We start from the raw sequence: 15,286 nt of genomic DNA on the forward strand, positions 1-15,286 counted from the left end.
CTTATGCCTAAGAAGCCTAGATCATGACTGCATTTATAGCTATAAAATATGCAAAATTATTTAATTGGAGATTTATCTGGATTGAGAGTGATTCTAGGCATGTGGTTCAGCTTTTTCAGGCTTTTTCCATACAGGTTCCTTGGTCTTCATGGAGTCGGTAGTCAATTTGTTTGGACTTTTATTAAGCAAATTGCTTTTATCTTGAAGGGAAAACAGTAGAGGATTGTTTACCTAAAATTGTTGTTTTTTCTTCTGAAGAAAGGTGATCTTTTCATCTCCTGAAGAATTGTCTTCATTACCATGAAAGCTTTTAAATTTTTTTTTTTTTTTTTTTTTGTTTTCCTTCATGTATGACCCATGGGTTTCATATTATATATATAATTGACTGGGGTATACTAAGGGTGTATCCAAAACTATACGTATATGTAATTGACTGGGGTGTATCCAAAACTATATGAATACATATGTATAGGTTTGACTTTGCTTCCGAAGCTTCTGGTCCCTTGGTCAAGTGAGTGAGTTGTGACCACTAGCTAGCGTTTAGACTAGGAGAAAATGAGGCTCCCTTCACACGGCGAGAGAGACGCCCTTTGCATTTCATGGCAGTATTTATAAATAGACAATTTAAAGCAAGAAATTTCGTCCCAAATTCATCGATGGGAATGCTTGAAAATCAGATGGGTCTGTTTTCCAATTTCCGTATTATCTTCTTTATTGTATTGATTGCTTCTTTGCTAATCATGCAATCAAATCTGGTTAATGCACGAGGTTTGTTTCCTCTCTCTCTGTCTCTGTCTCTCTTCTCTCCACCTCTATATATATATATATATATACACTTAATATATATAATTTTTCTCATATATAGAAAATTCCAGATAAATTTTATCCGGAAATTCCTAATTACATGTAATCAAGCTTCTTTTTATATGTGATTTGTATTTAATTACTTATACTTTTGGTTTCCTAAACAAAATTTGTCCAAGATTTTTCCCGTGAAAAAGTAACTGTGTACATATATATGAAAGAAACTTTACCAAATCTGCTCAACAATGTCATAATTAACAAACATTGGGTATTTCTGACTTCCGATTTTGCAGATCCACCAGCCCAATCAAAAAGCCCACCCACTCCCAGCAGAGCAACGCAGTCAGGAAAAAATGGTTGATTTGATCCATCTTTTTCCTTAGTCAAAAAAAAAAAAAAAAAAAAAAGGTTCTGCCACCTTGTTAGTTTCTTATTTGTTTTTCAGTGTGGAAAATATATTTGTATGATCGGCTAGGAAATCAAAAATATATTTCTTTTATATTATTTTGCTCCTGGTTTCATAGCCAATACATGTGCTTTTTAGCTTATTAACAAGCCAAAGTGTAATAAATAGATAGTGTAGTGTGTATCATTTGAAGTATCATATATTCTATCTTTTGATTGGTTAATGAAATCAATGTTTTCAAATTATGCCTCCGGATCGATTGCTGCATCCCACGATTACTTGCATCCCTTGTATCTGCTGCAATACGGTGTGCTCACTGAGAGGTGTTTTTCACTACAGAAAACAAAAATATATGGCATAAGCACTACAAAAAATATGACTTTATGCAACAGGTACTTTGATATACATAAAAACCGTGTATTGATTTATTAACCTTACTTGGCTCTCCGGCTATCTCCATAAACCTTCCTTCTCTTTTCTTATTTTTGTGAATACTAAATTCTTTGAAGTCTCGTTATTTATTCGTTATCATTAATTTTGTGAAGATTACAAGTGGTATCCAAGGATATTTTCCCCTTCTACTTCCTGACTAATGAAATATTCTTTGTTTTTTTTTTTTTTTTTTTTTTTTAAAAGAGAAAAAGAAAAAGCGGAGGCAAGTGTAAGAATAATAATTGATGAAGCAAGATTTTTAATTTTATTGATTTTTAAAATATTTATATAAAACAATTATTGAATTGTGCGGTGAAATTCAATTAAGAAAATGATTAATTGTTTTAATAAATGTTATATTTTCGACAAGAGAGTAATTGGTTAATAAATACTAAAATTTATTTTCCTTGTAGGAAAGAGAGAATTTTTTTTTTTTTTTTTTTTTTGGGGGGTTAATAACCATGTAGCAGCACCAAACTTAGAATTTGGAAAAGATGACGGAAGCAATTGGCGGCTTAAACGGATTGGAACAACAATTCTTACACCACGTATAGAACCATTATCCATGAAAGTTGCATCACAATTGATCATTAGGAACCTCAGGATCGATCCAAACAGAACCCGAAACAAGCCAAGTGGAACGAGGCAGATTCATAGGCACAATAGAAGCATTTTTGAGGCCTAAGCTCTGAAACAGTGGCGTAGCCACACATTGGCCTAGTTAATTTTTTTTCATTTTTGAAATAGGAAATTTTTTTGAGATAATGAAGGAAAAATTCCATTTAAATATATATTTGGCCCCTAATTAAAGAATTACTTATATATCTACAAAATATTATTTTTTTTCAGGATTTATTATTCTAAATGATAAACTCTATTATTTAGTGTGATAATCTGTTCCAAGATTCCAAATTGGAAATTAAATTTTTTTATGGTTTGACAAGGATTAATTAATTAGACTATGATTGGGCCTTAACTTCGACTTTTTATTGGTTGAGACTTTTGATTTGACTAGTATACCATCTCGTAGAGTTCGTCGATATGAATTTGTAAGCTAATAACATGCCTAATTATAAGTTACGATTAAAAAATTATGTTTCTAAAAAATTTTAAATATTGTTATTTATTGGTGTCTAAAACAACCTTAGCTTTTGTCTTTTAATGAATCCTAGGGCCTATATATTTGAGAAAGCATGCCATTCATTAAACAAATCATAAAATTTTCATTTTGTCCCCAAAATACTTGAAATCCTTATGAACACACCTAGACCCCCAAGACTTAGTTGGATCCCATGTCCAATTTCCACTGCCAAATGGGTTAATGCCGATTTCATTATTTTTTGGCCACCAATTTGCTAAACATGCTAGACGGTCAGGAAGTCCACCTCATTTTCGACCATCCATCAAAATTCCAAGCGGTTAGGAAGTCCACCTCATTTTCGACCATCCATCAAAATTCCAAGCTAAATCGTTGTCGGATGCACTCAGATCAAGTCGACAAAGCTAATAATAGAGAGCCATTGTTTTTTGGCAAGTTGGTAGGATTTTTGGCCATTTTAGGCAAACCCATGTACCTTTCTCATCTAATCTAGACATTTTGAACTCGAATCCAACCTTCATTTGTCGAAATTTCTCACGATTTTAGAGATCTACCAACATCAAATTTCCCTGAAACTTTGAGGAGAGATGTTTTGACCACTGGTGAGGCTTTTGGACCAGGATGAGTACACCATCGCATTCTTTGTCCCATGGGCTTTCCATCGATATGAAGTTTGTATTGGATGTAGTTCAATAATTTTTCCATTTTCGGATCAATTAGTTTAATACTAGATAAAATTGAGCTATGTTTTGACATAATTGGATAAATTGGATGAAATTGAAGTTGGATTTCATTAAATTGGTCTTTAGGTGAAAAATCCTTACTTTTGGTATCGGGTATTTAGGGCTCACAATATAATTAGATGATTCGGTGTCAAATTTTAAAAATTTTAGAGTGATTAAAGTTATGTTGAGATATTGGTCCACACCCAATGACTTTGGTGTAATTTTTAGAGCCTAAAAAATATTTTATTATTATTTTAGGTATCAATACTGATATTGGAAGCTATCAAGAGGAGGAGCAAGCTTTGAGCTATAATTTATGAGTCAACTTTATTTTTGAAATAATTTTGAAAATTATATGTTTGATTTTATATGAATATAAATTACCATACTATTATTATTATTTATGAAATTATTAAAATATATGCTTTATTATATGCTATAAAAGAATTATTTGATTTATCATATTATGTTATATTAAAATGATTACTTTGGCATAAACAAATTTCAATATATGGCTATATATATATGATTATGGTGGTATTTATGAGAATATTTTGATATGATTATTATGGATATTATTTGATAAATTTGATAAATATATTGGATTATGTGATGACTATTGGATTATGAATTATTGTGTATCATATTATACCATGGATATAGTCATCACAATCCACACCCTTTGGGACCTAGCATTCTCGTTAGCATACTTCCAATTGGGTAGAAACTTTGATACCATTTGTAACATCCCACATTTATTGGCAAATCTATCTCTTTTTACAAATATTGTCACCAGTTTAGCCACTGACGATAAAGGGTTTTGTTTAAGTTTCTAAGAGGTCATCCATCCTTCTGTTATAGTATGCCTAACTACAGAATTTTTTTCAAATTCTAAAGCTAAAATAATTATCATTATATTTGAATTATCTTTCATTCCAAATTTAAATGATATGGGATTGAAAATCACATAGCATGTCAATGTTTGTTGCATTGATTTACACTGGTCATCACGATAGAAAAACATCCCAAAAGCCAAAAATATGATTAAACTCATCTAAAAAAAAGGCCCAAATACAATTTGAGCCCGATATAGCCCAACCTTGAGCCCACCTAATTTTGTTTGTTGGGCTTGAACTTTTATATTTGGGGAATTTGGCCCAATACCCTTTTTTAAAGGCTCTAATGAAAACTACCGACCCGTTTCCAACCTTTTTTGTTTTACCCTTCTATTTTCAAATATCCCCATATTACCCTTTGCAAATGTGGAAAGGAAGAATGAAGATGTAAGGTTACGCCATTTTTCCCCTAAACGGAGCACGAAGAAGAAGAGGAAGAGAAGTGAGAGAGAATGGCGAAGCGTTTTGGGACAATCGGAGTTCTTCAGGAGGAGGAGCGAGTGGAGGAAGCATCCAAGGCTCAGCAATCAGCTCTGTCATGCCCTTCTCAGTCTTAGCCTCAGAGTTGACGAGCTGGTCTACAACAAACTCCTCCTTCCTCTTCTTCTTCTACTTCTTCTTCTTCTCACCACTCTTCCCATTCCTCTGCTTCTCACTGACTCACTGAGACAACTAAAACAATAACCTCATCAGGTGACGATGATCATTCAGCCCCCTTAAATCTTCTTTTACTTTTTGTTCCGTTCAGTTTTTTGGGTCTGCTTTTACTTTTGTTTTTATTAGCTGTTCTGGAAATTTTGTTGATTATTACAATTGAAAATATTAAGTTAATGGATCTTATACATGGGATATAGTAATTATTAATTACTGAACTTGCTTTTAGAATGCTATTATTTTTGGGTTTTATTATTTGGGGCCAAAATCATATGCATTTTAACTGTTTGTTGATATGTTTTATTGGGTTGCGTGTGTGTGGTAGAAATTATATAATGCTTTTGCTCATACAAATGAAGAGAAAATTTTAGTAGTGAAGCTATTCCATAACCTGTTCTGTTAAAGTCTTGGATGTGTCTATATGCTCAGATCTTCCTAAGATCTTATTATTGGCTATTTCCTATACGTCAATTACGAATTTCAATCTCCAGTTCCTCTAATCTAAGAAAATTTTATCATATATAAATACATGATATGTTGATATACTTTTAATTGGTATTTTAGGATGATGGATCTGTTATGTGTATATTTTCTCTTTCTGGAAGTAATGCCCAAGATGGACATTTAGCTGCTGGTCGTAATGGTGTAAAGCGCCTCAGAACTATAAGTTCTCATCTGTTTTACTCTTTGATGTGGTTAGTATTTTTCTTGAGAAAGTTCTTATTCTCTTTGGTTTCTTGGATTGGTTTAAATATTCTTCTATTTGCAATTTTCAATATTTTGGTTGCTACCTTTTTGAATTTAGATATTAGCGGATTGATGCATTGTGGATTTTCTTATCACATACACCTATCAAAATCAAAGAGGGAATTGATATGAAAGATTCTCACATCCTTGAAATTTGAAATCCAATAATCTGATAAAATTTAAGTGTAATATTTTTGTAAAAAAATGTTTAAATTTTTGATTTTATCAAGCATTAACTCAACATGGTTGTTTTTTCAGAGTCCATAGATTTTGTTTGATAGTATGCCTATTTTTCTAAAGCTTGAATACATGTTTTGTTTCCCTGTCTAGCTACTTTATCCTTCTGTTACTAGCCTTCTGTAAAGGAATTTTTTCTGCGATACCTACTAGTATAAAAATGTCACATTTGTTCTTTTCAGGTCAAACAACCAAATATTTTATCATTCCTTTATAATATGGAGACTAAAACTTTTTGTGGTAATACGACAAAGGTTGCTATCTATATTGTCATAGAGCCTGTTGTTCCACTATTAGAAAAGATCAAGGAACTAAATTTGGAAGGTACATAAAGGTATAAACAATCTGGTCTTCCTGGTTGATATTGGTTGTTTGATTGGATTAATCTGATTGCATGATACACGTAATTCTTCTTGTGCTAAAAAATGTTTAAGGTACTTGCATTAATGGTGATAGCATATGAAGAATCTTGGAGAATTTAAAACTACTCTTTGACTTTTTCTTTTGAAAATGGGAAATCTAAATCAATATTAGCCACCCGTTTAGTAGGTTATTGGAAACTCTTCCTGGCCAACTTGGTTTCTTTGTTTCATTTAGAGAATATGTTCTATCAGTGTGATGTTAACTTTTGTTTTAGTGCTTCTCTTTATTTAAAAATTGAAATTTCCATCTAAATGCAAACAGTAACACGTAATATCTTTTGGTTTCTTTGTATGATTGTGCATACATAGGACGTGTGCCAATCTTGTTTATCACCATCTTGAACAATTTTGTAATGATCCTATTCAGAATGGTTTTCGGTGGTTTGGCTAGGAATATAGATTGAAGAAAATGGAGAGGAAAGTGAAGTAATAGAACTCGACTACAAAAACTATTGTCAAATATTTGTTAAGGCTGTTGAGTGTTTGCACTGATGCCTTTTAATGTTTTCTCCAAAATAGTTTTGTCCTACAAACAATTGGAATTCTGAAGCTGTTGTTAATTAGATTTTCTATATCTATTCTTCAAGTTTTTGAGTCCACTTTCAGCTGTTCCTTTGGTAGCTTTAGTTGGATTTGGGCTCTACGAGTTAAGTTTTCCTGGGGTAGTGTTATTCTGCAGCATTAATCATGGTTTACGAAGTGAATTGTTTAGTGATATTGTTTTCAGTGCCTTTCTTTGAGTTCTATGAATGAGTTTTTCGATTTAAAGTATTTGCATTCATACCGCTTCATAACACTTAATATCCAATGTAAATGCACTTTGTTTTTCCTTTATTTTTTTGTATCAGCATGCATTTTTCTTTCTATTTTTATTTATATTATTATTATTACTTTAATATCTTTTATTCAAGTAAATTATTCTTGTGTCAAAGAGATACTTCACAAATATTGTTCTCCATTTTCTTTGTTGATATTTTTTGTATTTATCCCCTTCTAATTTAGTCATTTCTCATACATGTTTATTGATTTAAACAGTCCATTGGGGCTTTCATTTATTGATTTAACTCAAACTCCAGTTATGATGTTGTGGAATCATTTCCCTCTGCACTTCATGTTAAAAGATGCAATGATAGGTTAACATACGATAATAATAGAAAACTATGGGAGCTATGGAAGGAAGACATTTTATATGAGATCCTCGGTTTGGCTGCGGATCAATTATGCTTTTTGGAAGTTAGCCACCACTATATTATCTATTGTATTGACAAATACACACACATTAAAGGGAAAAAAGCCATGAAAAGATATTAGAAAACAGGCAAAATCACAATGAATGTAAAATAAGGTGTTCATATGAAAAAAACGAGTAAACCAATTGAAATTGCACAAATAGATATCAACATTTACATGCACTTCAAAATTTAGATGTTGCTTTTCCTCATTTCATCATTAGCCAGACTAAAAAATTTAGATGTTCTGAATTTTGGAGGTCCATTTGGTTCCTATATTGGTCAAAGTAGTGCAATAGTATTATTACCTATATTCTTCTTGTTCAGTTCATATTTGCTGACCTTCAAATTAAGGTCAACATTGAGTTCCTTTCATTGTTGTATATTTGTACATTCTACACACAGGGAGTTGGCATTTTGATCTCTGACTTGGTTGGAACTATTAATGGATCCTCATTATCTGTATAACAATGTTCAAATTAATATCTGTGCTTTAGCTTTCTACTTTATTTTACCGAACCACAGAATTTCCACCTTTATCTAAGAACCTTTTTTCTCCTGTGCACTTAATAACTAGTTTTTAGGATTTTAAAAATTAAGCAATTTATTTGTCACATGTTCTGAAACATTGTTAATTTTTAAGAAATGCTCAATCCTCCCTGCTATTTGTTATGTGGGATGAACTTTTTTCTCTTTAGGGTGAAAGGAATTGGTGGAAGATTATTCACTCAATTGTATTCGTGTTGTCAGCATATTATGATATCATGAAGCTCTTTCACTTTAGGTTTCTATTTAAAATTTTAAGGACCACAAGGACCACAGCTGTTGTGGTTTGGATTATTGGTAGGTCCATGGTAGGAGCCGCATTTGATGATTATTATCTTCTTGGGGACATATTAAATGTTTTATATGAGAAGTCTACTTGCTGTTGATGTTTTATGATATCTAAATATTCACAGTTATAGTCTTTAGTTAACTTTTAATGCTTTTATTATGTGATTACTGTGTTTAATATTATATTGGTTGATATTATATTGGTTTTGTTATAATTTAGCAGTTTTTTTTCCTTGCGTTAGAAGGCATGGTCTACTATAATTATCATGAGGAGGAAGGGCAACACTAGAGTTTGTAATGTTTTTGAGCTGTTTTGTTTGCAGACATGATTGAAGAATTAATCAACAAAGGGTATGAACGTCGAAATAACGCAGCTGCAATGCAAACTCTTGTTACTAATTGGTTGGAAAATATCATGCAAGAGCGCTCAAATAATGGCAGAGGCTTACGTGTTATTCCATTGAACTTATACAAGTTTCAAATTGTTGGCTATGGCATGTTCGTTGGAGTAGTCAACTTAGAAAATAAGATATGCTCATGCAAGGAATTCGACATTGATGGATTTCCTTGTGTCCATGCAATTGAAGCATGTAAGCATCGACATATTTCTCCATATATCCTTTACTTGGTGTATTACTAAGTTGACTCACTCTGTGACGCATATTCGGAAACCATATATCCACTTGGAGATAAATGTCAGTGGTATGCTCGAGATGATGTCATAAACTAGCTTGTACTTCCACCTAAGATTGGCAAACAGTCAGGAAGACCAAGAAAGAAGAGGATTCAATCTCAAGGAGAGGAGCATTTTCAATATAGATGAAGGGGATGCAAACAGATTGGTAACAGCAGCCGATCATGCTCGGCTGCCGTACCTCTTGATCGCACTACCAACCAACAACACCATTCAAGTGAAGGACCATAAATTGCTCGACGCTATATTAAGCCAATGGGGGCATGTTATGCGGTATTCGTGTGTTATGCAATGTAGTAGGGAATGCAATTAGTAGCTCAACCGCTAACATGTGTTTTGGCATAACAGACGTTGGTTTTATGTGTTCTTTTGTTGTCAAATTCATCTGTCGTATTGTTTTGATAATATATCATTCTGTGTTCAGTTTTTGGTTCAGTTGTTTGTATGTTTCTTACTATTGCATGGATGATATTACTGCCCAATGGTAATGACCGATGCATCGTCGGTAATTGACATTTGTACACCGTCGTAAAAGAATCACCACAATTCCATCCGGCAACTTCAATCATGTGTGTTCCAACCAATAACATGCTAAATGTAGCATTATTAATGATAAATTCTGACAAAATAAGCTATCAAACGGCATTAAAAAATGACAACGTTCAATTTGTTTTTTATTCAAAAATTACCGAAGGTTTCATCGGTAATTACCGAGACCCCCATGGCAATCACATTTTACAAATTTTTTGGGCCCCACAAGTCCCATAATGTGTGTTGAATGCAAAAACATGCAGAATATGGATTCTAAAATTATCCTAAAAAGAGAAAATCCCAAAATTGCTTAAAAAGTTCTCAAATTTTCTAAAAAAATAGGATGACTGTTCACCCTCGGTAATTTCCGAGGAAATTGTCGGTAACCAACACATACCCTCTGGAAAAATTACCGACGGTTTCGTCGTATTTAAAGGTTCCATTTTGCGATGCTTGACAATCGTATGCGTTAATGCAGTAATCATATCAGCAACCATAGATCCAGAAGACTGTATCGCTACCATATCCGCACAACCTGGGCTCTCATACCAGATGATAACAATCTTTAGCTGAAAGAAAGAAAAAAGAAATTTCTAGGAATGTGCAGAGCTGAGAACTGCTGTTGTTGAGTGGCAGCAAATGAGAAAGATATATAGTTTCCCATAACGTGTGTTGAATGTAAAAAAATGAAAAATATGGATTCTAAAATTATCCTAAGGAAAGAAAATCCCAAAATTGCTTAAAAAGTTCTCAAATTTTGCAAAAAAATTGGATGACTGTATTCCCTCGGTAATTCCCGAGAAAATCATTGGTAACCAACACATACCCTCTGAAAAAAGTACCGACGGTTTCGTCGGTAATTACCGAGGGTGTACAGTTCATCACACTTTACATGTGTTTTGGGCCCCACAAGTCCCATAACGTGTGTTAAATGCAAAAACATGCAAAATAGGGATTCTAAAATTATGCTAAGGAGAAAAAATCCCAAAATTTCATAAACGTGTCTCAAACTTTACAAAAAAATTGGATGACTGTACCCCCTCGGTAATTCCCGAGGAAACCGTCGGTAACCAACCACATACCTTCTGGAAAAATTACCGACGGTTTCGTCGGTATTTACCGAAGGTGAACAGTCATCATATTTTTTTGCAAAATTTGAGACACGTTTAGGAAATTTTGGGATTTTCTCTCCTTAGCATAATTTTAGAATCCCTATTTTGCATGTTTTTGCATTCAACACACGTTATGGGACTTGTGGGGCCCAAAAAACTTGTAAAATGTGATGGACTGTACACCCTCGGTAATTACCGACGAAACCGTCGGTAATTTTTCCAGAGGGTATGTGTTGGTTACCGACGATTTTCTCGGGAATTACCGAGGGTGAACAGTCATCCAATTTTTTTGCAAAATTTGATACACTTTTATGAAATTTTAGGATTTTCTCTATTTAGTATAATTTTAGAATCCCTATTTGCCATGTTTTGCATTCAATACACGTTATGGGACTTGTGGGGCCCAAAAAATTGGTAAAATGTTATGGACTGTACACCCTCGGGAATTACCAACGAAACCGTCGGTAATTTTTCCAGAGGCTATTTGTTGGTTACCGACGATTTCCTCGGGAATTACCGAGGGTGAACAGTCAACTAATTTTTTTGCAAAATTTGAGACACTTTTATGAAATTTTGGGATTTTCTCTCCTTAGTACAATTTTAGAATCCCTATTTTGCATGTTTTTGCATTCAACACACGTTATGCAACTTGTGGGGCCCAAAAAATTGGTAAAATGTTATGGACTGTACACCCTCGGGAATTACCGACGAAATCGTCGGTAATTTTTCCAGAGGGTATGTGTTGGTTACCGACGATTTCCTCGGGAATTACCGAGGGTGAACAGTCATCCAAATTTTTTGCAAAATTTGATACACTTTTATGAAATTTTGGGATTTTCTCTACTTAGCATAATTTTAGAATCCCTATTTGCCATGTTTTTGCATTCAACACACGTTATGGGACTCGTGGGGCCTAAAAAATTGAAAAAATGTTATGGACTATACACCCTCGAGAATTATTGGCGAAGCCGTCGGTAATTTTTCCAGAGGCTATTTGTTGGTTACCGATGATTTCCTCGGGAATTACCGAGGGTGAACAGTCATCCAATTTTTTTGCAAAATTTGAAACACTTTTATGAAATTTTGGGATTTTCATATATTTGTGTGTTCGTGTAAAGCCGTTTGTTTGGTTTTTTGTATTTGTGTGTTCGTGTAAAGACGTTTAGAAAAAGTTGATTTTTGTTTGGTTTAAAATATAATAGGATATGTAAGTATTTTTTTTTTGTTTGAAGGTTACAATGGATATTGAGGGATAGAACAAAAAAGATATTAAGTGAGGGGGCAAAAATCATTAACCTCGGTCCTATGAGGGTATTGGGCCAAATTCCCCTTTATATTTTTAGTATAGAAAGAGCTCAAAACAAAGCCCATTTTCCTATCCAAGCCACCCCAAAACCCAGCCAGATTTGCTAGCCTAATATAATTTTATAATTATTGTATATTTTATTCAATATATTGTGAATATTTTGTTAAATAGTATCTATTTATTGTTTGTTATAAAAAAGATAATTTATTAGAAGTAATTTTAGATTTACCAAATTTATTAATCAAATATTTGATATCCAGGAACTTTGCACTATTCATTGGATTTACTTTTAATGATTTTAAGATATTTATTAACAAATCAACTATTAATAAAATTGCTACATTATTGGATGTACAAAATTTAGTTAATAAATTTGAAACTTGTAACATTGTCAATTTATTAAAATACTATTTTTATTTTATTTATTATAAAAATATTGTAATAAAAAAATATTAACTTGAATTTTAAGACTGCAAGAAAAATAAAAAATTAAATTTTAGGTTTTAAATTTAGGCCTAAGCTTTAAATTCAGAATCCAAATTCCATACCTGATCCGAAGCCTAGCTCAATACCTATAGACCTCGGTAGTAGGTTTTTGATTTGATGTATTGATTCAGTTTGAGTTTTCTCTAGTCGGAAAATAACTCAGCCCATACCCGCTCAAGCCTAAAATTTTAGACTTAGGCTGTGTTAGTTGGTTCCAATTTACATCCCTACTACATAGTGATGCCTCTCCACCCTCAAAATACTTTTCCTTTTATTTTTGTTTTTATTTTTTTTAATGTTCGTACAACTTTACTGCTAAATAAGTAATTGAGCCCCCTCCCTCTCTATATCCAAAAGGCATATTTTGAATTTACTTTTGCAATTTCTAAATATTTTCCTAACTTATCTATTTTTATTTCATCTCTTATTTATCTTCAATCAAAACAGTTTGTTAATTTAATATTTGTCTATAATTTGATCCACAATTCTTATTTGATTACTATTTTTTATATAATATTTCATTACAATTATGCTTAGTTAATGCATGCATTTAGTTAATAACAATTTATATAAAAAAATATGCTTATTATAATATTTATCTACTTTAGTTTATTTTAACTAAAGAGATGTTTAGTTATCTCTTATTTTTATTTTACTTACAATTCTTTTATTATTTTGTTTTCTAATTTTTCAATTTACTTTGTTTATTATTTTTTTTCAAGGAGTATGGTATGTGTTTAAGTTATATATATATATATATATATATATATATATTTATATATTATTGTAATCAGTCTATCATGATTACCAAATCATATTTAACTAAAGCATTGAAAGCATTTTTTTCCTAAAAAAATTGGGAAAAAAATAATAAAGATTTTTCTAGTCTTGTTAAGTTTGAATAACATTTTCATTATTTTGACTCTATATAACGAAAATGATGCATTTTATACATAGTTTTGTATTCTTTAAAAAGAAAAATTTTTAAAAAAAGAAAAAAGAAATTATATACTATTTTATAATGGTACCCTTAAAAAAAATTTCTTGGTCCATCACTGTCTATGTGCTTGTAACCTGGATCTAAAAAACACAATGTATGTGGGGAAAAGAAAAGAAATTCTTCGTTTTCCTATACATTAATTTGCATTTTTCATCTAAAACCGTGTTAGATCCGCGTCAGATGTCATATATCTAGTCCATTAGTCTACAAACCATTCAGAGCAGAAAAAGAACGGTCAGAAAACGTGTTTCAACTTCAAGACTATAGTTTCTACAATATCTAATTTTCAATTTACTTCGTTTAATTTTGTTTTCAAGGAGTATAATATGTATTTAAGTTTTTGTTATGTGTATAAATTTGAAATTAGTCTATTATAATTACTAAATCATATTTAACAAAGCATTGAAAGAATTTTTTTTTTTCCCTCAAAAAATTTGAGGAAAAAAATTTAGTCTTCTTTAGTTTAAAGAACATTCTCATTACTTGGACAATATATAAAGAAAATATTGCATTTTATATAGTTTTGTATCTTGTAAAAAAAAAAAACTATATGCTATTTTTTAAAGGTGTCCCTTGAAAAATTTTTCAAGATCCGTCACTGTTCGCTTGTAACCTCGATCCAAAAAATAAAAAATAAAAAATGTATGTGGGAAAAAGAAGAAATTCTTGGCTTTCCTATACACTAATTTGCATTTTTCATCTAAAACCGTGTTAGATCCGCTTCAAATGTCATATATCTAATAACAGTCAAGAGTAGAAAAGGAATGGTCTACAAACCATTCAGAGTAGAAAAAGAATGGTCTAAAAACACGGTTTCCACTTGAAGACTATAGTTTCTATTATTGTAAAATATATATATATATATATATAATAGTTAAAAAAAAAAAAAACACTGTAGTTCATTAACATCCGTTTCAAATAATTATGTAAAATATATATTAATACAATGTATATATGCAAATTCAAATAGCTAATTAATGAGACAACCTTTACGCTACATATAATTTGATACAGAGTATTTTTAATATTTAAAACAATCATTTCTTGATTAACTTGACATATATTATTAGTTGGGTCATTTATTTATTATTATTATTGTTTTATAATTCAGCAAGATAAAAGGAAAATAAACAATAAAAGGAAAAATTATATATATATATATATATATAGTAAGAGGTCCGCCTATCGAGTATATTAGTTAAATTGTGAACAATATCAATAAAGAATAACAAGTCCACCACTGAAGATGAAGTATTATGTGATAGACGAAGTATTATGTGATGTTGATCATATTTTTTCTTTTTGTTAACAAAATTCCATCAATATTAGTAAACCGTATATCTGCAAGTTAATATAGAGGATGATATGGTCAATGCATATGTGCATGTAACCTCAATCCCCAAAAAAAAAAAAAAAAAAAAAGTAATAAAAAACAATGTATGTGGGAACATGGAAAATGAAATTCTTGACTTTCATATATATATATATATATATATATATATATATATATATTGCATTTTTAATCGGTGTTAGATCCACTTCAAATGTTATATATCTAGTCTAACCATTCATTTTTTTTTTTTTTTTTCTTTTTTTGAAAGAGTCTACAAGTCCATTCGTAGTAGAAAAAGAATGGTCTAAAAACACGGTTTCAACTTTCAAGACTATAGTT

The 15,286-nt window shown here is 31.4% G+C and overlaps 2 long non-coding RNA genes across 2 annotated transcripts; both read left to right on the top strand.

The window, feature by feature from the left end:
* The first annotated feature begins 420 nt into the window (after positions 1-420).
* LOC107418581 (uncharacterized) lies at positions 421-1,438 on the top strand. Its single transcript, XR_001581500.4, has 2 exons — positions 421-768; positions 1,098-1,438. It is a non-coding gene; the product is annotated as an uncharacterized LOC107418581 (long non-coding RNA).
* A 3,265-nt stretch (positions 1,439-4,703) lies between these two features.
* LOC125422332 (uncharacterized) lies at positions 4,704-9,551 on the top strand. The gene is made up of 3 exons (XR_007240887.2): positions 4,704-5,055; positions 5,581-5,711; positions 8,809-9,551. It is a non-coding gene; the product is annotated as an uncharacterized LOC125422332 (long non-coding RNA).
* Positions 9,552-15,286: the final 5,735 nt, after the last annotated feature.

The sequence above is a fragment of the Ziziphus jujuba genome, chromosome 2 (assembly GCF_031755915.1).
Source record: "Ziziphus jujuba cultivar Dongzao chromosome 2, ASM3175591v1".
Taxonomy (NCBI): Eukaryota; Viridiplantae; Streptophyta; class Magnoliopsida; order Rosales; family Rhamnaceae; genus Ziziphus; species Ziziphus jujuba.